Here is a 27846-nt window from a genome sequence, read left to right as displayed (position 1 = left end):
CAGTCTTGTACTGCTGTGTCCCCTGAACATAATTCAAGCCTTGTTGTATTGGGTGTAACAGCCGTAATAATAGAGTCCCTTCAAACTGCTCAATTGCAGATGATGACCGTGATTAACTGAATGCAATAGAAGAGATGAAGCGACTTACCAAAGATAGTAACATCAGATATAGATACCAGGTCTCCTGGCTCCCAGCTGCCAGTGCTACTAACCAGACATCATATGGTAAATGTCAATCATGCAGGCAGGGGTAATGGATGGTGTAAATTAAATGGCTGTAAGAAAGAAATTTTCAAGCTGAATTTGCATAGTCTTGAGGACAAACAATTGACAACAAAATAGGCCATCACATCCCCGGTGTCAGACATTTTAAAGTTGGAAGATTGTTAAATCGCTGTGCCTGACTTGTTGAACGTGCTTTCACCCTTTCAAGCAGGTAACACAGTCATGACTTATAAGTTGGTTGTAACTTCTCTTCAGGTTTAGACAGTCACCTAGTCACCCCAGTGTTATGTTTTCTGTTTGGATCAAAGCAGAATGTCTGTGCCTTCCTATAAAGACTACCAGTTCCACCAACTCCTTTGAGCATGGACTTTTTAGGGAGTGTGACTCTCTTGTCTGTGTGTGGAGAGCAGAGCGATGTTGAAATGCGAGATAGCTTTGCAAGCACTGGCTATGTTGCGAGTTAATTCGTGGTTCTCTTTATGCCTTGGAGAAAAACCCTGCGTGTACCACTATTGGTGTCCTTCTGCCTAAAGACGATAGATAAGGCTTGTCTGTTCTCCTCAGTTGCTCCCTGTCTACACAGCAGCAGTATTTAGAGCATTTTGCCTTTGCGGCCAGCGGTCAGGCTGAGTTGCAGGAACTATATGGGCACGCAGGCAGTAAGGAAATGAAAGTCAGATTTAGAGGGAGATACCTGCAAGCATTAAAGAGTGAGTCATTCTGATGAAAGAGTTAAAAGGTCCTGTATCAAGAGCAGTGCTTGGTTAGTGGGGAGACAGCCACGCTGAGCGTTGCCTAGGTCTTGTGCTTGTCTTGTAGTGAACTGTCAGGCTCTGTGGATGAAACCCTAACCTCAGTAAAGTCAGAGACACTTTTTTGCCTAAGAGTGAAAAATACCCAGCCGTGTATGCTAACAAGTACAACAACCAGCACCAAATGTCTATATCTGCCTGCAAGATTCGTAACTGAAAAATTACAGAGCCTCAGTAGCCAGGCTGTACTTAGAGGAGGTGCAGCAGCGGCAGGCTGGCAGGAAGGAGCATGCAGGGCGCTGTGTGAAGTGCTCCCACAGCACTCCCCCCAGCTTTCCCTGTTCCTCTGCTCAGCAGAGGCTCTGTCTCCAAAACGGTGCGTCTACCACCATCTATCAAAATCCCTCTTGCTTTCTGCCTGGGTGTGAAAAGCCCTGAAAAGTTTCTCTGAGGAACTTAACTTATTTATTACCTTTCAAGATGTTGTTTTTGTTTTTTATTATTCAGTTAAATACAGGTAATAAGTAATCTCTCTACAGCAAGGAAGAAAAAAGAAAGGCACTCCAGCTGCCTGAAAATACTGAGGAGTAAAAAGAACTGAAAGTGTTTTCTTAAATTGCATTCGTGGCAATGGATCCTTGTGCATACTATCATGGGTAACATAATGCAAATTGCCAAGGCTGACAAAGCTGCTGTAGAGCCAGAAGCTTTTTTGCTTTCAAACCTCAAGTGAAATGGAGATTGATCTCAGCTCCCAGCTTAGTGGTTAAACAGATTTTGCCAGTCTTTGTTTCTTATCAAATCAAAATAAAAATGACACTTTCCTTTATAATAATATAGAAATGTAAATATACATATAAACTTAGAATATAATAAAATTAATTACCCTAAATTGATACGTAATACCAAGTAAATACATAAGGAAACAAAATCAGTAATTGATTGGGCTTCTTATTATAATGAAACTGTTTGCAAGGATTAACAGCTCCTTTCTGATACACTGAACTCTGCCATGATGTTTACATTTCCATATATTTTTAATGATCACATAGTTTACCATTTGAATAAAACAGCACCATATGCTTTAGCTGTATTAAATACTGCAAACATTGAACACTAAATATGGAATAAATTATCATGTAAAGATATTTAATACTGGCAAGTCCCTCTAATATGCCACATCAGTTTAGTTTTAATAAGCCAGGACTCTGCTAAAATTAAATGCCTTTTTTTATTAACTATAAAGTAAAAATATTTAATAGAAATGCTGGAATGAAGCATAGGCTGGACACAAATGTTTTCATTTTGTTTAAAACAGAGAAAGAACATTTATATTTTCTGAAACAAATAGAAGCATTTTCATGACTTGTTTTATCTAGGGTGTTTTTTTTTTTCAAGTGCAACTGGAAAATTATTTTATTTAGAACTGCTTTCAGAGCAAGGAATGGAACTGTGCAATAATAAATGCACCAAAGACTGGCTGCACGTTGACAGCTAGGATGGGCTCTGTAGTTTCACTGAAGGGTCATGAGTATACCACTGGAAAGGGAGGAGAAAGCCAGTTTCTTCAACAGCAGCCCATATATATGGGATGTATTTTTCTAGTGTAGTAATTTAACGGTATATAGTCCCTTCGACTTTAAATGACCCAACACAGCCTAGAAACAATTTTCAGTATGTGACCAGGAGACTTGCATGCTTACCGTACTCTGAGGACAGACCTTAGTGGAAAACTATCTAGCTTGCCTTCCTCTGTCGACAAAAGGAGTTCTCTCCAAGTCTCCTGGCTGTCCTGGCTCCACCCGTGGAGTGTTTCTTAGAGGGGCTGCTCCTAGTAGTAAATAAGGAAATCTGGGGCTCTGCTCATTCTCTTCTGAAACTACCAAGTGGACCTTGACACCGAATATGTCTTTCAAAGAAATGACGTTTAACCAAAAGCTTGATCTGTAATGGGATACTATCTAAATCCTATAATGGAAGTAATTTACCAGATTGGTTTGGAGGCATATTAAGGCAATATAGGAACCATGGTCTGCATCGCTGATAATGTTATCCATGCACTTGCTAGTCCATTAGCAGAGTGATTCATCTGAGAACAGCAAAGGGCCAGACCACTCTCCCAAACATGCAAACATCTAGACAAAATAGATCACAGAAGCAACTAAGCAGCTGTTCCCTTTGCTGCCGTACCTGCTACTGCTGTATGATGGAGCAAATGGCCATTAGGGCTCATACTTTTAACAAGATTGCATGTGCCTCTTTGAAAAATGTCACTTGAGATGGATGTGTTTTCCTAGCAGATATTACATGTAGCTGCAGTCCCTCAGCTTGCCGTTCAATTAGGGACAAATCTCAAACAAAATACGCAGCTGTGAACTACTGAACTTAACCTGGCATTAGCCAGCATTAGAAAGGCATGCTCTGATAACTTCAGCAGGCGGAGGAGGTTATTTAAGGGAATGTATTCTCTGTCTCATATAATCACTGAGATTATTTCTCGCTATCTCTTCCTTCTCCTCCCCACCCAGAACCAGACTGCAGCTGCAGAAACACCAGCTGCGTTGGCAGGGGTAGGCACGGCTTCAGGCGTGGAACTGTTGGGGGTTGCAGGGTGCAGCGGGCCCCCCTGCAGCCTAAAAGGGCTGTGCTGTGGTGGGGAGCGGGGTCATCAGCAGTGCTACCGCCTTCCACGCCAGACTAGCATGCGGTTACAAGGTCGGTGTGCACGCAGTTCAGCAGCAGCTCTGGTTAAGAGACTGGTTTCTTTCTGTGCCTGGATTATAACCAATTGTGTCAGTGCAATATGAATTTCTGTGTAATACAGTAAACAGGCTCAGTTTGTTCGGAGAGACAACTTTTTAAAGGTACAGTCAGAAATAAGAACAGCCCATCAGCCTGAGCATATCATAAAATTCCACTTCAAATATGTGTAAGCAGCAATGCTCAAATAATCCCTAAGTGCCTGTAATTTATTGAGTCCCCCCAGGTATCAGCATCACTATGGTCAGGTAGAGATAAGTGGATTAGTTCTGGATATGAGCATCTGAACTTATACTTCACTGCTCAAATTCATACCCACTGAATTTGAGCCTATCATCATGTTGTAGGGCCCAGATATCTAAATTTGCTATGGTTTAACCTGTCCAAGCTATTTGAGGTGAAATAACTTGCAGGGATACAGATGTTCTCTGTGTCTGATGGGGAGGGGGAGTCTCCTCTAATCTCCTGGCAGTATCGCTGTTCACGTCTGTTTATTTCCATATAGAGGGAAACTGCCTCATTTGGCGTGGTCAGTGCTGACTCTCACATTAATTGGTTTTGTTCTGCCTGTCTCTATTTATCTGTGTCCCCCCAGTTACTCTGACACCAGCTCCAACAGTGTAGCCAGTTTAGCTTTCCGCTTTTCACTGAGCAAAAGAGATGACAAGCAGCCTTTATCAGTGTTGTTCCACAGCAACATCAAATGCATATGTGAGTCCAACACGGTGTTCAGCATTGCTTGACATTGTTTTCTACCAATCACTTAGACGGCTGATATTGAGACTTTTATTTTTCTTTTTACTGTTAAAAATATGTATTTATTAAATGTAGGCATATCATTGGCTATTACTACATTGAGGATATGACATCTGGAGAACATAGGTATTCTCAATCTCTGTTTTTGTCTCAGCATCTTCAAGTAATGTTTTCTCTTCACAATGAAAATAACAGCAAGGGGCAGGTGCCTCCACCAGAACAAGTAAAGCTCTGCCTGGTTTGATCCAGAGGACAGTTTTGCTTAACCACCAGACAGATTGTTTTCACTTGATTTGCTTTACATCTTTGTCTTATTTCTTCTTCTAAATCCTCAGCACATATATGGCTGTTGCTGTTTGCCATAGAGTCTGCAAATTCGTGTTCTGTTTATTGTGGAATCTGCCTTTAATTTTGCACATTTGCTGCTGCTCACTCCTTATCTTTAGTATGGGATACTTGGTAATGTCACGGTGTTGTTCACTGGCCTCAGGCCATATTAGATTGTCTTTCTGGACAGGAAGATGCTGAAAGTCAATTCCGGGCTATAAAATCAGCCTTTGTATGGGGATACTGCATGCAGGAGTCCTTCCCATCCAAGCCAGCCCTCACCTCTGCCTGTGAACTGGCTCGTAGTCTCAAGAGCGACACAAGAGGATGGTTTGGGCCCTTAGGCCCAACACAGCAAGCAGTGCTCAGAAAGGTTGCCAGTCATGCTAGCAACCCTGAGCTCTTCATCCTTAGGACAGTTTTGAGCTCTTTGGTCTCTCCCCTTTCCCCTCGTATCTGCTTATTTTCAACCTTACCATGTTCACTTTCATGCAAAGTGCCTAAAATTCCTGCATTATAGTTTCACTGTCAGCTACCCCTGAGTTAATTGGAATCTCTTAAGAACTCTAAGTGCTTCAGAACCTGCTATTGTCAGAAATTAAGGCACTTCCTGGCATTCTTTCTTTTGGCTGGTCTCCTAAGTCAGCGGGTACCCCGGCTTGCAGAGTTCCCTGCCATTTCAGCTCCAGTTGGGCTTTAAGGCTGTGTACTGCTTGAAATTGCATGGAACAGTAGCTACAGCATAGTAAAGAGGAGCCAGTAGCTTAGCTGCCTAGCTGAGGCACCACTTTAGTTGGGTAAGCCAGACCTTACCACCTAGGTTAAGCTAGACCACAACAAGGTGGTTTCTTGAGCCTGCAAGGTTATTCTCAGTTGCTGGTTACACACTGAGGTCAGGCTGAATGCTTTAGGTCATCCCATAGTTGCTGCCCTGAAAACCCAACTTTGGTGTCGGGCAGCTGCTGTTGTGAGTGTCCTGCACCTTGTGACAGGAGTCTTTTCACAAAGCTCCAGGTAGTTCCAGTGGGCTTCAGCAGGATTTGATAAAAATAAAACTTCTGGCTGCGAGATGCTCTCACTGAGGGTTGCAAACATCTGCACCTGAAGCCAGTAAAAGAGGCTTTTTTCCTGCAAAGGTGTCTTCAGGTATAAGGCTTCCCAAAGAGAAGGAGAGGTAATTTTCATTGCTCCTCTATATATGGGTTGAAAGCAATGGGCTCCACCACCTCCCCAGTGTTTGCTGGTGGAAGGAGAGCAGAGGCACGCTCCCCAGCCTTAGTTTCCCACACGCTTTTCTCTTCTGCAATCAGGAAGAAGGGAGGGGATAGAAGGAGGACAGTTTGTACAGTTACTTTAGCTGTCCCTGTCAGAGGTCAACACAGAGAGGCAACCACACTGCAAGAGGATTAGGAGAGCAAAATATCCTTCAGCCATCCAAAATGCTTCCACTATGTCCCTGTGACACATGCTTTGCAACCTCCAAAGATCTCTTCTGTCCAGTTAAATGAAGGGGAAGTTTCTCACTGTTTTCAGGATATCCCAGGCACTCAAGGGGGCTGAGGGGACAAGACCCATATATTCACTTCTCCTTGTTACTAGCCAATCTGGTAATCTTTGTGTCAGCCCCTGCTTCTTTTCTTTGAAAGGCAATGACAGTCTTGATATGTTTCCATTTCTGAGTTTTCAACAATATCAGGATTTTTACAGAGAAGGACAAACATGTTAGTCGGAATTAATTTGATTTTGTGTGTTTTACCATAAAAACAAATACAATTTCTGCAGATTTCTGGGAAACATCCTGGTTTATTTTACTTGTCTGCGCGGTGATTTACTGGCTGTTCACAAATGAATGATTCTCAGCTTGAGGTACTGATGGGAATTCCTCTTTACAGTCACAAGTCAGGGGGAGAATTTACATTCTTAAATGTACTGATATTAGCCAACCCTGCACCCTGCATGTATCGATATTAGAGAAATACAAGTGGTAGCTGCCTGTGGAGATCCTCTTTTACCAGCAGCCTCCTACCCCCTGTGTCCAGTGTTGTCTACAGCACTTTACTACAATGCTGCCCTGCTGTGCTGGGAAGTTTCTCCTTCTGAAGGAGGGCTACCTGGCACAAACTGCACAGGCACACAGAAATCAACAGCTAACATGAGAACTTGTTAAACTTCAGGAACCAAGCCCACAGAAATAAACTGTATTCTGCTGTGAGACTACTTTTTTGTTTTTCCTTTCTCTTAAGAAAAACATGTTTTACTTTTCTTCTTTTTTTTCTTTTTCTAAATTTTCGTTCTGTCAGGTAGTAATGACAAGATGTAATTTTTATTCAAATGAGTGACAGGTGTAATTGCAGCTGTGGGCCAAGATTTTTGGTGCAGCACTGGTTACTGTAAATAACACAGTATCATATGTAAGGTTTAGGTTTAGTTGCTGACACCTCAATCTGTGAACACTATGAACAAGGTGGCATTTGCACACTGCAGAGTGTTAAGAGTACAGACATTTCTAAATGTTGCATGCCTCTACTCAAATTTTTAGGTGCTAAAATGCAAATATTTATTTCCTGAGACCTTTTCTGAAATGAACGGCAAGCAGATTTCTACATGTGTTGGCTTCTGGAGGCCGAAAGACTGTTCCTGTGGTTAAATAGGAGGTTTTAGATAATTGTGACCTTCCCAAGGCTGAGCTTTTCTGCATTTCCAATCTATATTTCAAGCACAATAACTAAGCCATACTAAGATGTTATTGAGACAGCCAAATGAACGGCAGTCATGCTGATGGTTAGTTACCACCCCATAGAAAGTCATCACATAAGTGTGTGTTAGTATGTATATTACACATAGGCCTCCCCAAGAAATTTGGTTACTTGTTTGAATCTCAACATTGGAGAGGTTTTGTCGTTTGAATGGGTATTTAGCACTGATGTGGTAAATTCAGCCATACGTTCTGTTATGTAGCTTACAGCTTACTGTATTGTACAGTACCTGTATAATTCAGTCATTTACTTATTGGTGCCCTGTAACTTCCTTTGCTAGAGAGATTTTTTTTTCTTTTTTGAGGTATGATCTCAGTGCCAGGCAGTACTTCCTTCCCTCTTTTGGAAAACTTCAGTACAGTTGAGCAGCTGTTCTTTACCATTCAGCAGGAGAACAAACAGCCCAGCCATCCAAGTGAGAAAGGGCTGTAGTGAATCTTGTTGAGGGGTGAAGCTGAGAAAGATCCTCTATCGTGTAAGGCTATAAATCCCTGACTATTTAAGTACTAAGATTTGCTTCAGGATCAAGCTTCTGATGGTAGGGCCTTCTTTTTACTAGCTAACAAGTAGCTGTAAAATGTAGCCTGAGCTCTTCAGAAAGCAAGTTTCCATCCAGACCACTAAGCTCCACAGGAGCTGCAGGGCAATACCATATCTAGACCCTGTGCTTGAGTACAGCATAGCCATAGCAGCACAGTACTGGTCCCAAAAGTACTGTATTTCTCAAAACAGACAAAAAGGATGTGTGCCTGTTAGCTGTGTATGTGTGGTCCTTCCCAGTTGCCTGAACAAAAGCCATCAGTTGAATAAGAAGGTGGCCCCCTACTTTACTGTGCGCAAACCTCCACTTTCCAGGGAGTGGCCTCAGCTTGCTCTGCTGTCTCAGCAGCTTTCCTATGCCTTTCTGTGGCAGTCCTCCCTCCCCCTGCCCATTCCCCATTGCCCTCACCCTCCTCTTCGGTGCTCCCTGCTCTCCCTGCAGCCCTGAGCTTGCAGCTCGCCTCAGAGGCCCTCAGCGTCGCGCTGAGGGGTGCCCAGTGTCACTGCTGCCCCCAGCCCCACAGTGCCCTCCCACTCATGCAAGGCTGGAAGCACGGAGAAGGGGAAGTGTCCTGGAGAAAGAGGAAATCCAGCAACCTTCCCCACTCTCACAAAAAGCCCCACCTCTACATGTGGTTCAGTAAGCAGAGTGTAACCTTACAGTGGTGGATCTGCGTTAGGAGGTGGAGTTTCTGAATGGAAAGTACATCTTTACTTGATGCTTTCCTTTAGTGAACAGATGCTATTCACTTATAGTGCATAGGGAATTGAGTGCACCCTCAGTAAGTTTGCAGACAACACTGAGTTGGGGGGAAGTGTTGATCTGCTGGCAGGCAGGAAGGCCCTGCAGAGGGACCTGGACAGGGTGGGTCGATGGGCAGAGGCCAATGGGATGAGGTTCAACACGGCTGAGTGATGGGTCCTGCACTTTGGCCACAACAACCCCATGCAGCGCTACAGGCTTGGGGGAGAGTGGCTTGAAGCTGTGCAAAGGAAAAGGATCTGGGGGTGTTGGCTGACACTTGCCTGAACAGGAGCCGGCAGTGTGCCCAGGTGGCCAAGAAGGCCAACGGCATCCTGGCTTGTGTCAGGAATAGTGCGGCCAGAAGGACCAGGGAGGTGATTGTCCCCCTGTACTCTGCTCTGGTGAGGCCGCACCTCGAGTGCTGTGTTCAGCTTTGGGCCCCTCACTACAGGAAGGACATGGAGGTGCTCGAGAGAGTCCAGAGAAGGGCAACGAAGCTGGTGAGGGGTCTGGACCACAAGTCCTGTGAGGAGCGGCTGAGGGCACTGGGGTTGTTTAGTCTGGAGAAGAGGAGGCTCAGGGGAGACCTTATTGCTCTCTGTAACTACCTGAAAGGAAGGTGTGGGGAGCTGGGTGTTTCTTTTCTTAATATATTTTCATGAAAAAGCAAGCCAAGTCTTTCATAGTTATATTCACAAAACTTCTGATGTAACTCTAGGGTCATATTGAAATTTGTTTGCATTGAGAGCAACTATTCACTGTGGTCAGCAAGATATACTGAAATGTTTGTGAAAATAGGCAGACTTTGGAAGCTCTCCCCTTCCTTACACACCAGGCTTGAGAAATGCAGAAGTTAGAACTAAATTCTTAACCTGCTGTTATTTCCAGCAACAACAACAGCATTCAGAATAATCCCAAGTGTCTTTGGAGGGTCAGTTCAGATAAGCAACCAAAAGTTCATTTGATATAATCTGGAAAGTTTATCTAAACTTCTTGTGTCTGCATAATTGAGTTTGAAATCTTGCAAGAACAGGCTTGTTCTCTGACTCTGTATAACATACACTGTATCTTCTACACGTCTGCAGTTTCCAAAATGTTAATCTCCAATGACCCAGAATAAGTCAACAACATTTGCAGTCATACGTAACACTTGCTCTGTTCAAATATGGCATTCCTGCTATCTTTATAAATGGCATCACCACAGCTTAAGCATGGGATGAAGATTTGAGGTGCAATAACCTTTTATGCTGCTTGGCTTAAACGATATCTCCTCGCATTCTGCACAGCACATAATACTAGGTTTCAGGTGACTAGTTTTAATCAGCTGATCGATGTGATGATCAAAGTTAGGGCTTGATTCAAATACCAAAGCACTGAGTGCTGTCTTCAGCTTCCAACTCCCAATTCATATTAACCTCGCCTGTTGTTTTGTAAAGTTTATTTTCCCAGGTTCCCTTTTCAAACACATTGTAGTGTTTTGTCTCAAAAGCACTTAGCACCAATTCATTTCTGCTAACCCACACGTCAATAAAATTAATCATACCATCATCTTACAGTGGTATAGCTCTTTTCCTGCTAGCAGGTCTCTGTCGATGCACAAGTGCAAAACTCTGAGGGATGAAGCAGGCTTTGCTCTCTGTGCCTCCCACGGGATGATCCTGCATCTCCCTGGAAAGATCCCAGTTAGATCCTGCATCTAACTGGAAAGTTAGGGATGGAGATACTTCGCAAATGGGCAGAGGAGCCCTGCTACCTGCTGGAGGTTTCTGCTCTTGGTAAGGGAACATCACATTGGCAGTGCTTCTAAGAGAGCTCATAGAGAGGACATTTCACATACCAAAGTGGTGCCTGGTGGAAAGGGTTCTTCAGCAGAGCAGGGAGTCACTTATTTAAGGGGAGCAGAGCGGGAACACTGCCATCAACTGCAGAGCTGCTGCCTTGCCAGTGCTTTGTAACACCCAAAACCATCCCTTCTTCCATTGCTTCTCTCCCAGGCATGCTTGGTACCTCTCACGTACCTTTTCTGTTCGTCTGTGTCCCTAGCTGCCTTGTGCATCTTATCCATCTGTGAGATGGGAGAGGTGCTTTGAGTGCAAGCTGTGTGTTTGACTCCTGTGAGCCACTCTAGTTTTAAAACCCCTTTTGATAGCTTCAATGACATTCTCATGAACTGTTTATTGGGTACCAAGAGATGGTGGCATTGGAAACTGCTTTTAAGATTTTGACTTACAGCAGTATAGGTACCTTTGCTTGTTATTGTTGCTCAGTCCTCCACGTGGAAAATGTCACTATCGTCTGCTTGATGGGCTTATCTGCTTGTTCATGTACCCAAATTAACATATTGGATTTTGAAGGAATTTAAGTGGTGCGTAAGTAAAATGCAAAAAGACCACTAGGTATCCATTTTAGTTACCAAGGGAATTACAGCCCTCCCAAGATGGGGGAAAAGAGCAACCTGCTGTTCACACCACCCACACCAGGTCCTTAGTGCAGAAGAAGGAGCATGTGATGGTGTAGTCACCAGCTTTCAGTCGGAATGATTTATTTACTCTGTGGACAAGCATTGCTGAGGAATGCTGCGCAGGGGTGGCTGGCTGGTGAGGCCAGGGTCAGCACCTGTTCTTCAGTGATGAAGATGACTAAATAGATTCAGCCCTCTGGAGGAAAATGAGCCTGTTGAAGCCCCAGTTAATAGCAGGTGGTTGGAGTTCCAGGGAAGGAGCAGTGCTGCTGCTGCTGAGCATCGTGGGTCCTGCTGGAGTTTCTGTGCCTGGGAGGCCTTTCCACTGCTTCCCTTGTGTCAGTATAAAGGCTGCGGGTGCTGTTGATGTCCTTGTGAAGCTGTTGTGCCCTGGGACCTGTGGAGGGGCTCATTTTTGCCCTTTGGGAAGAGCCGCTTCCCCATGGGGACTAGCCTGGTGCTGATGCTGAAACATCTCTGGTGCAGAAAGCTTGTGAGCCAGACCTCTGTTTGCATCTCTCAGCCTTCCTGCCTGCCATTTCTAAGGATTTTCCACCAATTCAGCATTGCTACTTTGGGAAGTAGTACAGGAGAATGTTAAAAGTTGATTCCTCCCTCCTTATAATAAAAGCTGGTAAGTGGAGAGAGGCATAGGAAACCCATGAGCTCATTTCTGCTGTTTAGTGCAGGATGCAAACTCAAACAGAAAGTACATCAGCTGATGCTGGTTCAAAGAACATCTGCTGATACTGAGTTTCCTCCTAAACAAAAACCAACTAAGAGGAACTGACAGCTATGCTAGAAGCATGACGTGCTCTCATTTTAGGTAGTAAAAAGTCCCTGAAGTTAATTACAATGGTAAAAATCATAGAACTTCCTCTCCCTCCCCCTCCCTCCTTTGCCCTTTCTTCCACCTCCACATCCCATCTCACACAGAAATCAGAAGCAGCCTGCACCTGGGGTGAGGTGTGCCCTTTCATTTCCCCAAACATGCAAGGCCACTGCTGTCCCAGCTGCTGTGTTTGCTGAGACCCCGGTGGCAGTCATTAGACTGGAGGTGGAGCCCCTTGAAAAGGGATTGCATGGAAACTTTTGTGCTCAAGGAGCATTGCTCTGGTTTATACCAGTTGTCCCTGCCAGCACGGAGGAGACGCAATGTGCTGGTCCCATGTAACGCCAAGGGGGAAATTGTTGTGCTGCAGGTTCAGATTGCAGAGATCAGGGGGAGATGCTGGTGCTGCTGGGTACAGCTGGGCAAAACAGTCCTTGTGGAAGGAGAAAAATAAATAAGGAATCAAAAAGGTTGCATTTTCAGCTCACACTTCACATTTGAGTTTTACTTTAACTGAGAAAATTTCCAGGAAACAGGACTTGGAAAAATAAAATAAAATAAAAAAGAATGAAAATATAAAGTGAACTATTTTTGTTTGTTTCTGGTCGAGTATAAGTGGTATTTTCTCCTTGTGACATTAGTTTTTTAATTCACCGTAAAAAATGAAGCTTGTGGTGACTTCTCAGTTTGCCCAGGGAATGAATAAATAAAAGTTATTCCCTACACTGCATCTCTTAGAGTTACTGACTAGCCTGAAAGTTATTTTGTTGCATAAGGGGGAGAATTCCTTCATAAAAGGCTGCTTTGTAAATCCTTTTAGCTTGCAGCTACGTTACTCTAGTTAAGCGTGAAGGGCCAGGTCAGGGTCTACCACTTGAAGCAAGCAAGGAAAGCTTGCATATTTTTTACAGGGCGTGTAAAGGAAGTAGAAGATGACGGCATTGCTTAAACGCTTCACTGATTTTACAAGAGCGAACACCCTTTTTCTATGTTTAAAGATAATTAATGAGTGAAAAGTGACAAAGGAAATACAGTGATAAGAAGCACCATTTTTACAAGGTGGGATCTTTTATTCCCTGTGCTGAAAAAGCCAGTTGAGCAATACTATTTACAATATTGTAATGGGTATTCCTGTGTTATTTTAAAGAGCTTTAAGGGATGAAAACAGATCTGTTGGGGAAAGTTATTAGAATTGCGAAATAGGACGCACATGCCTTGACTTTGGAGAGAAGCATTTGCCTTTCTGTTTTTGTTAAAGGCATTAAATATTCTACGTGCATACTGGCCATAGCATTAGATTTAAGACCATAATTATCAACTCTGGATCACACCACCTAGTATATTGTTCTCAGTTCATGTAAAGCAAAGGCGAGATTGTCTTCTGTCAGAGAACTGGCGCTCGTCCAAGGGCTTTAAAACTTCTCCAGGGGGTGCACCAGAGAGGCATGTTTTACTAGAGCAGATTCCAGTCTGGTGACATCTTAGTGGCAACTGCAGTATGCAGGAAAGTAAAATCTCCGGATAATTATTTTAGCATGAAGAAGGACTGCATGTTTGCCATTTTCTGCACTAGCTGCAAAGCAGCTATGGTGGCGTAAAAGGGGCGAGGGACTCCTGCAAGAGCCCTTCACCCTTCCCAAAGGGTGCCCCAAAAAAGCAGCAGCGGGTGGGAGCTGTTCCCGGTGAAGAGAATGGTGGGTTTGGCAGCTGCCCGGAATGGAGGTGATGCTGAATACTGGGGCCGTCCCCAGCAGCAGCAATGCTTTTTGGCCAGTTCCTGGCCAAATGCTGGCTGTGCAGTGCTTCTTGCTCTTTTCCACATATGCTGAAGTGTCCAAGGTGGTTTCTGCTGAGCAGATCTGGGTAAAGGGGCTGCTGCTGCCAGGTGACTTCTGCACCCCATGCTGTCTCACATGGAGTCATGAGTATTCATTCTTCCCTCCCTTTTTTTTTTTTCCTGTTTAATCTTAAATGAAAGTTGGTTAGATGCGTTGCTCAGACTCTGTCCCATGACAGAAGCAAGATTATTGTAAAGATGCAAAGAGAAGGGAGCAGAATAAGTAGGCAGAATACTAGAAACAAAGGACCTTAAAATTTTCTGGCAGGTCCTTTGGTTAACATGTTTGATGCTTTCTGTTACCTCTTGGTTAAGAATTGGAAGTTTTGATGGAGTGCCTTATAAATTAGATAGCAGGTTCATGTGTGATAGAGAGAAATTTAGATCTAAAAATAAGTGACTGACTGAGTAGCGAGGAACTGTTGAGGTATGGGCTGAAAGGACTTCTGAAATGTAATATATAATTAAACCTTCTTTCTCCCACATGTTCCAGTCTTTTTCCCATAGACATTTGAATGTTTAAATGATAAATTGTAAATTATGCTTTATTCCATAGCTCAGCCTTGTGTTTCTCTCATTCAGCAAAAGCAGTAAAAATATTGATTAAAAAATGCTGATTAACCCGCTGCTATATAAAAAGGATCTGCATGTTCCCTAATTTTGGGAACGGGGTCACTTCCTGATTTATATTTACAAGCAGAATGAAAACAACTTTTTTGCAATGTTCCTGCTGTACTTTTGAATAGCCTGCTATTATGTTTCCTTTTACTTTTCTTCTTTTGCATTTGAGATCTGATGTCTTTTATGAAATATCAAGTAAAAGGATGTTGATGAAGCTGCATTATTTGAAATACTCATACCACCTGATGGAAACAAATCAACTCATGATTCTTCAATCTATAAACTAGAAATGTATGTGGAGAAAATAAACATGGTACTTAGAGATACAAAAAGTGCTACTTTTCACCACTGCTTCTGTTTTTCTAGCTGTTGTTTCATCTACTGGTTGCAGCAGCCAGAAATGTTAAAGTAAATAAAAAAATTTTAGAGACAAACCTGCCAAGCTCAAACAGTTGGAGCCTGGCTTAAAGAATGCTGATGTTTGCTTTAATATCCAGCAATTTATAGCCAGGCTTTTTACAGCAGCATTCCGGCTGTGCCAAAAGAAAAATCATTAGTGGAGGAAATATTTCTGGAGCTTCAAAATGGTATACGAAGTCTGTGACCTTTTGGGTAGTGATTGCCCCTTGAGGTGAATTGGATTGATCAAATCAGTGAGATAACTGGAAGTAGCATATCATACTTTTATGAAGGTCCAGTTAAAAGTGTTCTGATTTGCTCTTGTTCCCAAGGAAAGTTTTGCATAAGTCTGTTTTCATCATCTCAGAACAAATCGAATTATATGACTGGCATTTCCATAATATATGTCAAGTAGAACTCAGTAGTCCTAGATGCTGATGGAAGAGGTGGATTAACAGATATGGACACATCAGCAGTAAAGAAGCCTTACATTCCCAAGATATGCAATCAACGTTAGTGTTTTGCCCCCCACCCCTAAAAAATCTCTCCCTGTGATTTAGGATTGCATAAATAAGAAAATCACTGGTGCCTTCAAGGGATGTGCAGTGGTGCAGGAAGAAATAACTGAAGTGAAATCTATGGAGTTACCTGAATAGAAAATAGATAAGACAGCAGTGATATGGGATCCTGAGGCTCTATCTACAATGCTGCATCTATACTCTGCTTGTGGGCAGGGAGAGCCCCCCCTCTCCCCGTTGTCCCCACTGCATTGTGAACAAGCTGTCCTTGGCTCTGCTTTGAACTATTCCAACTATTTGTTTCCAAAGCAAACCTGTCACAGAAAGGGCACTCTCTGGTCTTGGGGCCCAAGATGAGTTCTTGGCCTTTTATTTGGCAGTATCAACACAACCTGATTGACCAATGCACTTAATTATGTGGTCTTATTTATGCCTAACCAGGGAAGCACTTAAATTCCTACTTAGCTTTAGGCATAGGGTTCAGTCCTTTTGAAACATTTTGCATGCAGGGTAAAAATAGGCTGAAGTGTAACCAAGAATTGCTGTGTTAAACAGAAGTTTTAACTGCTACTGAAGTTGTGATTTTCTTATAATGAAGGCTGAAGCCAAGGGGGTCTTAAGCATGTTTAAGGCAAAGCACATGTTATTTTGCTAAATTGAGATCATTGTTTATACTTTCCTCTGAACCGTTTAACATTAACTGGTATAAAGGGAGGATAATACAATATATGGATCATTGGTTTATTTTGGTAGAAAATTCCTTGGCTGCTAAGGAAACTGTCTTGCTGCCTTGCAGACGTAAGGAGTCTAGTGTTTAATGAAAGTTCACCAGTGGGAATCCACACTGCCTGAGTGCAGAGGATAGTTGTTAAGGTATACGTGTTTCTAGCTTCAGTAATGTAACACATGGCATTTCCTCAAGTTCCTTCCTTTTTACCTTTCTGGAGACCTGGGAGTGAATCCTAATGAAGGCCACATATAAGACAGAAAATACTTGATGCTGGCAGATCAAGTTGTGTTACAGAACAAGAGGCTTGTGGAAGAAAAAGAAAGTTCAGATTCAGATATAGTAATTAGGCTCAGCTCGACTCATTAAAAATGTTTACAGTCTGGTTTACAATTAAAACTGGGTTTAGAAACTCTTTAATGGATTTTAAAGCTTAAAAATTCCTATACATGTGCAGTTATTTACAATGTCCCATGCGTTTCCATTAAGCTGTGAGAAGATTGCAAGCCTGCTGTATGGTGACTGTATTTGAGACCTTACAGGGGATGTCCATTTTTCAAAACTCCTTCAGCACAGAAAAATATGATGTGTGTATAAATCATGAGTAACATTGTTTTGAGCAGTAGAGTAAGGTAACTGATGAAGGGTCAGAATAGATTATTCTTCCTTTTCACTCTAAACAGTTTATTTTTATTTCTTTGGAGGGTTGTGGGGATTTTTTTTTTCTGATTGTTTGGTTGGTTTTCATCCAAACTTCAAATGTATTATCAGCTGAGTAATAATTTGGTAATGTTAAAAATAATTGTTTTGCCGCACCTGCATTTACACATATGAAATACTGGTATCCTGGGAGAGGACAGATTGTCCTCTAAAATTTTGCCATGTGGAGAAAACTGTTTCACATATGTATTAAAAGAAGTATGTTGGTTTATGCTTCAGATGGAACATTATAAAGAAAACTTCCCCTATCACAGAAGGAACAATAAGAGTAAGAATATCTCTGACTCAAAGAAATTGTACTAAATTAATTGTTTGACCAATTGGAAGGATCAAAGATGAAAGACTTGAAGCAATAGCTGTCAGTGTAGCTGTGCTGCCATGCAGCAGCAGACATTAAGCATTAATGGAGCTTATAAAATAAAGATTAGAGGTGCCAAGATGTTAAAAATATAAATTAAGATGTTATTTTAAGATACTTTCTGCATTCTGTTAATGTCCAAAATAATGAATTAGCAGCCTGTTTAATGACAAGGACATACAGTGGTTTGCAATAAAAACTCAGCTAAAACATGCTCAGCTGGACTGTGGATATTTAATAAGGTTCCTGGTGCTCGAGCACTATTGCACCATTTCCGAAAGGTAGCTAGCTAAACGTATTCAGGACAGAGCTGGCAGGGACGGGGTCATTAGCACACCTAAACGATGTTGTTATTTTGCCTGCTACCTGAGTCCTTTCTGAGAAGTGACTCACACCATGGCTTCCCCGAGGACAGTCAGGTTGATGATGAGCTCCTTTCCACCGTGTTGAGTAGCTTCATCCCTGGGGCACCACCTGGGCCACCAGTTGCAGAAGCCACACCGGTGGCCCTATTCCTCACCTCAGGCTTCCCCCTTCTCCTCTGCACCCCATCTTGCTGTGTTGAGCTATGGTTGCAGCCAGACTGCAAAGTGTAATTTCACTTCTCAAAGGCCTGTGCAAGAATGAGCATGGAAATACCCAACCTGATAAGTTCACATTGAATTGCCAGGCAGGAAGAATCCTCCAACAGATTTTTAAGCTATTATGGAGAAAAACAACATTAAAAGGCTACCATGACACTGTGTCCTGGAGTATCTCATACACTTGGATTTATATCAATCTGTAAAAAGAGACCATCTGATTTTCTTTTTTAAATATTTGAGGAACAGTCTTAATACTTTGAGCCACTCTTCAGAAAACTAACAGAACAAAGCATAAACTGAAAGATTTGCCCTTCCAACAGTAAAAAAACAGATCATTAAAGAACTGGGTGCAACCTGAATCACCTTTCTACAAGTGCTTTTAGGACAGTAGCCTTGAAATGGAACGGAAATGTTCTGTTTTCCATGAAGCACCTTGTAAAATGGGTGAAAAGGAGAGGACAGGGAAAACCCAAGTGTTGATGTGACTCTGCCCGCATGCAGCTGAGGATTGTAAAAGCTTGTCAGGTGCCTTCAACAGGCAAACATCTGCTGTTTTATAACCTCAGTATTTGCAGCATCTAAGGTATTTCCTGTCTTCAGTGTTGGGAAGTACAAGTAAATATTGCCTGTTCTGAGGTGAACTGCTCTGTGTAGTTGAGGTAAAACTAGCAGGCATTTCACAGTCAGAACTGATTTGCAGGCAAACTACAAAAATCCCAAAGCCATTGTCACATTTTTAATTCATTAGGAGCAACTAGTACCTATTCCCAGGGCTATTTTTAATAGTGGGTCTTTTTTCTGGACCACATGGAGTTTTGCTTAGAAGTAGAAACTTGGAGCTTGGTATGGTGGTTTTAACTAAATCCTAAAGCAATCAAAGCAAAACTTCTTCAAGTAAGTGTTCCCTTTATAGAGAAAAGTGGGGTTGATTTTTATTTTTATTTTGAGGTGTCTGAAACCATGTTGAATTTCCCCACCCTGCTGATTTTCTAGCTGTCTGTTCGCATTTTCCAGCTCCGTGTGGCAGGGTGGACAGACTGCTGGAAAGCACAGAGGGCGTGAAAACGGGTGGGCTTAGAGCAGCTGCTGGAGCACAGCACTGCAGTTGCTCTTCTCCAGCCAGCAGAATTTTATTGATTTAAGGCTAAATTTGCCTCATGATCGAATTTTGTATGTCTTTAGAGCCAACGCTGTGTATGATGTATGAAGCAAAATAGTATGGTTACTGCTTTTCCTCTGTTTCTTGCTCTTCCAGCGTTAAGAGGCACGCACTGGCACATGCAAAACCTTTTCTTATGGAATTTTCATTGCCATTTTGTAGCCTCAGGAGGTCTGGGTAGTGCAGATAAAGCTTTAGAGAAGTACCTTGAGGTTTAGATGCTTATCGTAACCAACCTCGGGCTCAGATTTCCCCCATCGCTAAGGGAACGCCCTCCATCCAGCATGTTTAGGGGGCAGCACCCACGCAGGGAACTGCCTACCAGCTCAGAGCTGTGGCTGTGCAGCATCCTTCACTTGGGGGCAGAAAGCTCAGCATATGGCTGCTTTGTTTCCAGTAGCTATAATGTAATTGAATCAATTGCCCTCACATGATATGGGTGTACTAAATGAACATACATCATTTATTTCTGGGTTTTGAGGCTTGTAAAGAGTGGAGGGCAAGGCCCCTGAGGATAAATCAGTCTAGTTTGTCTTCAAGAAAAATGGGTTGAAATCTGACCTGTGGTGCAGGCACAAATCAATTCAGTGGTTCTAACAGTCCCACGCGAATATTTTCCTCATTTGGAAATTATCTGCTGATGAAGGTTGCTGTCAGTCTTTACACAGCTGGGCTACAAAAAGCAGATGTCTTCCGAAGTGAAGGTCATCGGTAAATAACGTGAAATTTAAATACAGCTAACCAAAGCTAGGCAAAGGCATAGCAGTAACTCTCATGGCATTGTCAGAAAGAAAATCATGAGGAAGAAGAAGGGGAGAGGAAAGGAATGGGGGCTGTCAAAGGCTGGTTTCTCAAGGTGCTGAAATATGCTGAAAAGGGGAATTGCTGCAAGGCAGAGGGATTTGTCTGTCTCCCACTTCCCTGCTTGCAGAAAGAGCAAGGAAGGGTCAGTGCCCAAAACCACCATGCCCTAGTCTTCCCTCTCCTCTGTTCCTTCATCTTTGTGACTTTCCGGTAAATAACTAGGTTTGTTTGTTTATTTTTCTCTGCTCTGCACCAGTTCTGTACTGAGAGCTGGGGCTAAGAGCATTGCTCCTCATCTCTTCATCCAAGTATCAATACTGCTATCTGCTTTGTGTCTGATTCAATCTACAAATATTTTCCAGCATAAACAAAATAGGCTTAACTTAGCTGCTTTTCATTCATTGTGAAACTAAAATTTAAACCTACAGAAAAATAAGATTAAATCCCAAGAAAAGGTTGGCCAACTGAAATTACATGTCAAAAAGTGTCTTAACTTGACCATCTGGGCTTTGGGGGTTAGGTAACACAGGACAAATTCCTTCCTGCAGGTCCATTTCCATTGGAGTGGAACAATGTGTCTTCTGGTGGTGCCCATCTTTCTATTTACAAATGGTCCTGGGTAACTGGCCTCATAGAACATCAGCTAACCAGTTGGGTAGGTTATGGTTGCTAATAAAGGAGTTATTCTTTGAAGTCAAAGCCTGATTTCATGTAAATTTTGTTCGAAAGCTGAGCTGATCGTATGAAATCTGTATTTACATTCTGAAATCCCCCTTTCTCTTCACTTATGTCTTTGGGAGTCCAAAATTGGAGTGCACCATTTTAGAGCTGGAGACCATTTACCATGTCAGAGAGTTTGGAAAGGGTATTTCAGACCTTTCAGCCTAGCTTTGCATCTGTGCAAGACATTCCTGAGCTCTGTCTCTCAAAACAGAAATCTTGTCTTTCAGAGCTATTACTGAGTCCATCCTTCCTTTTAATATATTGATGTATTTGCTTAACCATATGCTATGTCATAAAAACCCATCTTATTTTGCTCCCCTCTTTCATGCACCTCTGTGCTTCCATACACTTCTTTTACTTCTTGCTTCCTTCCTGTTCCAGTTGGTTCCTCTCAGACCTTTAGGTTTTGTAGCCTCATGGGTGCCTGGGAAAACATCAGTGCTGCACAGAAGTCCTCCCAGGGAGAAAGCTGAAGATCATTGTACATGGGATTCAAATATTAGCATAGGAACATCCTCTGGCTTTGAACATAGGTGATATTATGCCTTCTCCTACAGAAAAGTAGAGGACAGGAGAGGGGAGCAGAGGCAGTCCTTGTGTGAATTGTTGGGAAGGTTGGACCACAAGGACATTCGGTATGTCCGGCCAAGCTAATATTGGTAGTACAGCCCCTTCATTATGCCTTCTTAGGAAATCTATGCCTCTACATCATGCCTTACTTTTCTATTTCTCTATTTCAGTTTCCACTAAATTGATTTTTTTTTTCTTATTTCTGCTCCTTGGAAACTTAATTCTCTGCTACCTAATACCCTCTTAGTTCAATCCCTGTACAGACATATTAGGTCATAGTGGAATTATAGAGATGCAAGACACAAGACCTGTATCAAAAATTTTCCACCCAAAATAGTTTTGCAGAGAAAATGTGGATATAAAGAAATAGAAAAGAAATCCAGCATCATCTCATGGCAGCAAATGGTGAAATATTACTAAAAATCACACCCCATGAAATTTGCTGATTTTAAACAGAGATTTTAGTGGTTTTTTTTTTTTTTTTGAACAAAAGGCAATATTTGCATTTTAAGCACCTTCCTTTCCTTCATCATTGCAGTTATTTTTTTGACTAGGGAAGCTCAGTCTGTATCTCCTGTAATAAGCACCAAACCCAGCCCCATTCTCGCTTCAAGTGTCATTGCTCACAGTCACTTGTTTGAAGCTGCACTCTAGTTCATCTTCTCTAATTTGTTCAGCACCTATTGGTAAGGAGCAGATCAAGGGATGGCTGCTTTCCCATGAATGGGCAAATAATATTTCTTTAAAACCAGGATTACTTGTCTTCAAAAGCCTTTTCTTGTCAGGGATCTACAATGAGTATCAGAGGGGTGACTGCAGACTCACAAAGTGGAGTTTGGTTAGAAGGGCTAAATAAAAAGATGGATTAGTTGCTTTTTGGGGGGATGTGAGTGTTAATTGGCTCCCTAATAAAACCATCTAGTTAAACTCTCTGCTCAGTGGTAAAGCACTGCAGTGAAGGAATTTTTGAAGGCACCCTGCTAAGCTGATTGTGCTTCTAGATAATTAATTGAAATGAGGAAAATAACACATAAAAAAAAAAAAAGAGGAAATCACACATTTTCAGCTGTTCTCATCACATAAAGTTGCAAAGATTAATTCACCTGATAGGAAAGAAAGTATTCAACCGAACAACATGTTTCTTTGTATGAAGCAACAGGTTTGGCAACTGCTTCCTTTGGATAGCCCCAGATTTCTAAAGCTGCAAGGAGGATTTTTTTTTAAAGCCATTAAAATACTTGGAAGTAATATGTAATGGTTTTGTATACATTTTATGTGGTTTTATAGACATTTTTAATTTCTGCAAAGGTAGTTTTAAAGCAAAACAAAATGGTTCCCATTCTCTCCTGTTCATTTCTTGTTGCTTATGTTTGTCTTTTGCCTTACTGTACAGCAGTCCTCTGGACATACATCTGCCCAGGACGATTTGGCTTTCAATGTAATTGTTTTCTAAGTGTTTGTGTTTATCCTGTTGGTAATCCTACATTGGAAACTCTTGCCCATACTTGGTTATATTCGAATATTGATTTTGTTTCCTTTTCTTCCGGCCTTAGTTACAAATTCCACCTTGCCTTTTGCTTGGAATGTTTTCAGGTGATTGATTACAGAATGAATTGTAGTGCACCCATGAGCTAAGGCTTGATTTAATCCCCTTAGTGCCAGACGTTTCAGAGCAAGCAAGCTGAAGTTGCAGCACCCCCTGGAAACAAGGGCTGTGGATTTGTTTCCTGAATATCAGAGGGCTGTGCCACTGGATAAGCCCCCTCAGGCTTAGGTACCCCTTCTTGCTGAGGCACTGGCTTAAACCCCAATTCCTGTCACAGAGATTGTCAGTGGATTTCTGTGGCTGTCAGAGGAGACAGCTACTTGTTTGCAACCCCTTAAAGATGTGAAATCTATACATTGCAGATTCTTCAGGGAACGTGGCTTGTGGGGATGGCATTGTTTTCTTTGTAAAGAGCAGAGGGAAGAAGATTTGATAAGAGGCACTTGGGGTGAATAGGCAGAAATGCGGATCCTGTTATAGCCAGATTGTCCTCTAAAGTCCCATCCCCTGGAGATAACTGAACTTGTTTTTATGCAAATCAGCTTGCTGTGAACTTGAGGTTGCAAACAGTGTGCTTGAAAGTATTTTGTCTGTTCCTAGCCATTGCTACAACTTAGGTAACAAATAGAGGAAGCTTGTGCTGCAGGGAGCTTGATCAGGTAAATGGTGTAAGGCTGACGTCTGTGAACCTGAGCTTATGGTCAGCTGTAATGATTTGGGGCGCCCATTGCTGTGGCTGCTGTCCTGTCAGGCATTGTGGAGAAACAGGAAGATGTCAAGCAGCACAGCTTGTGGGGTCTTGTTGCCAATACCCTTTTGTTCCCAAGTTTTGACAAATTCTTACAACCTCTTATCATGTGCATTTTGGCTGCTGGAACCACAGAATACTGAACCCTCAGTTACTAGTGTCATAATTACATCCATCTCCTCCTGCTGCTGCAAATGAGCAGAGGGGAAAAGTTCATTAATCAATTATCTGAATTTTGGAGAGAGCCATAGCGGTGATAGTCTCCTGTTTCCTGGAGATCTGAAATACGCCTCCTTCCTTCGGAAGCGGATGCAGCCCCAGCCTAAATGGGGAGCGGGGAGGAGGAGGAGGGGGAGCGTGGAGAGGACACAAGCTTGGCCTGGCAGCTTGTGAAACGCAGGCACAAAGGCCTGAAACCATCGCTAACTAAAAATGTCCAGCTTGCAGAAACCTGGGGTGTAGCGGTGAGTGTATGGATGAGAGAGAAAGAGTTTGGGAAATAAAATCCCTCTGAAAAGCTTCAATGTTGTTACATAGGCTAACCAGCCTTCAAGACCGGTTTTATGCATTTTACCTGCCAAACCCTCCTGAGCTTTGTGGCTTGTGAAGTTAAGCCTGTGTTACTTGTTCTGCGACTGCTTTACAGAACTGTTTCCCAGACCATTCCTCTCTTCCCCACTGCTCTCCACCGTTTGGCCTCAGTGTCACGTTCCCTCCCTTCCTTTGGTGGCCCCGTTGTGCCGCATCCCCGTGAGCAGGACCCCTGTTGTTTGGGGTGTGTTTGCTGCAGGGGTAAGTAGGGAGGTGCAGGAAAAAAAAAAATGGCAAAATTGCAGTTCACAAGGCAAACAAGCAATGTCATTGAAGAAGCTAGAAAGAAGGAGGGTATTTCTTTCTCCCTATTAAAGAAGCACTTACAAATGCACTTCAGTGGTATTTCTGCCTGTGGAGTTACTCTTAATACCACAGCACAACACGCACTGTTATTAAAGGCAGTGGCAAGTGCATTCGTCAACAGTAGCAGCAACGAACAAAATTAAAACACAATTGTTACTATTTAGTCCAAGTTTTAATGTAGCAAAACATTAAGCACGTGCTTAAGCCCCACAGGGCTTCAGCCAGTGCTAAGAATAGGCACATTTAAGTGATTTGTTGAGCTGATGGCTCTCCAGATACCAAGCTGGTATTTTTTCTCACACTAAGTTTCTGTACAGTCCAAATCCCTTTTATATTACATACAAGGAAAAGTGATTAGGCTACACTGAAATTTAGAATGAAGCTATAAGAAATTTCTTGTTTTTCATCAAACCACTTTTTTATTGTTATTGAAATAGGAGCAAACACAGGGCACTATAATCTGACAAAATGTTGCATGCCTTAGCTCTTGATATGGACTAGGGAATAAACTGCAACTCTATGTCTTATTTTAATAATTTTTAATCCCGCTTCCTTCATAAATTTCTATTATATTCATAGAACAATATGGGAGAATACAAGTAACTAATTTAAATGCTATAAATATGCACCGCCATTAACTAGAAGGCTTTGTAGGAATAGGGATAAATTATCAGCCTTAAATTTCAAAGAGTACAGTAGTCAGTTCAGATAGGGTTGGGGTTATATTTTTTATTTAAAATTCTTCAAATCTTTTATTCTCTTTGTATCAAATAGATCACTACATCTTCAATACTTAATTATCTGCATAATAAAAAGAAATTCCCTTTAACAGTTAAGAAAATATTTAAACAGCTCTCCTTTTTTTTAAAGAACTGAAACATGATGTACAATGTAAAAGCTAATCTTCTACTGATGTATACAAGGAGGTCCAAATAAGAAGATAAATGTGCTTTCTCTGATCTTGGCAACTTTTGCATTCAGTTTTTAGGCCATCGTTTTATGTATGGTATGGGAATCCAGACGGATTTAGCTACATGAATTTATTTGCAGAGTCATAGCCTTACCAAGTGGTAGATGCATTTCATTTACAGAAAAATACAGGTTTGTTAGACCTAGACACAAAAAATCCACTTCTCATGCTGAAAAACACAAGTAGAAGCTTCTGAAGCTGGTGAGAGTGGGATACTTTCCCAAAACCTGTGGTGAGACAGCAGAGCTCTTTGAGTTCAGATAGTCTCGAGGAACAGCAGCTTGGTGCATCCCTTGAGAGCTGGAGGAGTCTGAACTGAACAAGAGTGGGACAGAAAAGTGGGGCTTAATCCTTTGCATGTGAAATCTGCCATCAGTAATGTCTTGCCTTAGGGAGAACATGTGTAAATGTATTTTTGGTGGTGGCTTCTTTCTAGTTTAAAAGTTATTTAACATCTTTAAGTTTGACTTGCTAAAGGTCTGAACTTCTAAGAGATGTGTGAAATAGGACTTCAGGGAAGTTTCCCAAGATATAATCAGAGGATTGCTCAGTTATCTTCACGTCTCCTCCAGAAATAATCATGTCTCCATGTTGTTTATATCCCCATCAGCAAGAGAGCATTTTCTTATTTTACCTGCTGTGTAACCATTTCTGTGTTATCTGACATCCCCTCTCCTTGGTGCACACATTACATTTTCTATGTTGAATGGTATAACACAGGAGGGAGTCAGAGGGAACCACACACAGTCACTGTTGACTCTTTCCAGATTTCCAGTACATCGATTTCATAGAAGATCCCACATCAGCTCAGAGTGGTCATGATCAGTTATTTAAAAGAAGTGCTTGCTGAGCAACTCAGAGGGCCTCAGTGAGACAGGCTTACAGAGAAACAAATACAGTTTGGAGAGAAATTGAAACTTCATAAAATCTAGTCTAGGAAGATGGACAGTGAGAGAGAAGGGTTTGACACAAAACTAGAGGTTCCTAAAGAACCAGGCATATCCTCTGAGTAAAACCTGCTGGTGCTTTTGCATTTTGACTTCTGTGCATTCCTAATTTGGTATAAACCAGGTGTAGCTTTAGCTGGGGGAGAGAAGAAGAGGAAGAGGTAGAAAGGGCTGGATTGTGAGAGCTCCAGGCACCTCATCTGCTCATCCTCTCCTTCAGCAGCACTTGTGCACCTATGGGGAGAGGTTTCTCCCTGCTGCTTCCTGCCAGAAGTGAGCAGCCAGAGACAGGCTGTGCTGCTGCACAGCAACCAAGCAAGGTCTTGTTTTCCATCTTCACAGCCCTGCATCCCAGGCGTCTTTCTGTTCCCAGGCCCACCGCATGGTCTGTGACATGACTCAACAGAGCAGAGACTGGTGAAGGAATGGGATTTCCACAATCTTGTCAAGTTGCATCCACTTCTACAATCAGGATAGGTAAATGGTGTAGGATATTAGAGAGCTATGCATGAATTTCTGCTGAAACAGGCTCCTCTGAAGCACCACACAAGATATTATTAGTGCTGCTGAAGACCTGATTTGCTTTGATGTCTGATGACTCCTCAGAGTGGAAAGCGTGGGGCAGCCTTATTGGTGCAGGGGTAATGCATCCCCTTCCTTTTGCCCTATAGACCAATCCCTAGGACTAGGAGGCAGCTTTATTAACAACACCAGCCCTTGCCCTGGGTTGTCAGTGAGTCCCTGTGGATATTAAAATACTCCATAGCTTTAAGTCACAGGAAGCCTGACATGTCTTTTTCTCCCCAGAGGGAGAAGTGCAGCCTGGTGAGTGCTCTGGGTTGATGTGCTCCCCATCCCTGCCTCCAGCAACACGTGCTGGGTGGTGTGACCCCCTCCTAACACCTCTGCTGCAGAGGGTGGCTGGGCAAAGCTGGTGCAGAGGGAAGCCACACCTCGAGAAGTGCTTTGGCACTGCACTGGCAGTGACTGACTTGCTGGCCTGGAGAGACAGGAGGGTGAAAAGACAGAGGACTGGTGGGGAGGGAGCAGACGAGTAAGTGTCATACAGCAAGGAAGAAACACGGCGGGGCTGTGCTGGCATTTTGTGTTTATAAGCAGCGTAACTGATGAGCTGTACAGTAAAATTCCTACCGACTGCAGAAATGACCCTTTTGTTATGGGGAGAAAATGCAAACAAAAAAGGAGGAAGGAAGAGAAATCAGATTTCTAAATTCCTTCTCTGAGCATTGTCTTCAGCACACGCTTATGAAGGAAAAAGCTCTTCATCACTCCGAGGTGCAGAGTGATGGAGAGCTTTTACCAGAGTGATGCAGAGTGAAGGTGACCAGCGCAGGAAGAGCCACTCAGCATTTCAGAGCCTTGGGGGATTTCTCTGTGTGTCATTTTGTGCGTGCTGCCAAGGAGGAGGTGGGATTAAAAGTGAGCTTAGTCACGTTTCTAGCAAGCTGCAGGATCTCAGCTGACCTCTACTTCTTGTATCATGATGGGCTTTAAACTGAGGAACGGCTTCGGCATCCCACTTCTCACAATCAGCTGTGACAGT

General features: G+C 42.6%; 1 protein-coding gene across 6 annotated transcripts in view; it reads left to right on the top strand.

Annotated features, from left to right (window-relative positions):
• LOC310892987 (uncharacterized protein) overlaps positions 1–27846 on the top strand; it is a 592327-nt gene that overhangs the window by 476416 nt on the left and 88065 nt on the right. Inside the window, exon 6 of one of the 6 annotated variants that reach the window (XR_014578612.1) lies at positions 15572–27438. The exons of 4 other annotated variants lie outside the window; for them this stretch is intronic. The gene's annotated coding sequence lies outside the window, so the exon portion shown is untranslated. Of the gene's footprint in view, positions 1–99; positions 117–15571; positions 27439–27846 lie in introns of those variants that run through there. One more of the 6 variants, XR_014578613.1, reaches the window with a different exon arrangement.

This window comes from Anser anser, assembly GCF_964211835.1.
Source record: "Anser anser genome assembly, chromosome: 1".
NCBI lineage: Eukaryota > Metazoa > Chordata > Aves > Anseriformes > Anatidae > Anser > Anser anser.
The sequence above is the reverse complement of the archived record's forward strand: the minus strand, read 5'-3'. Positions and strand labels throughout refer to the sequence as shown.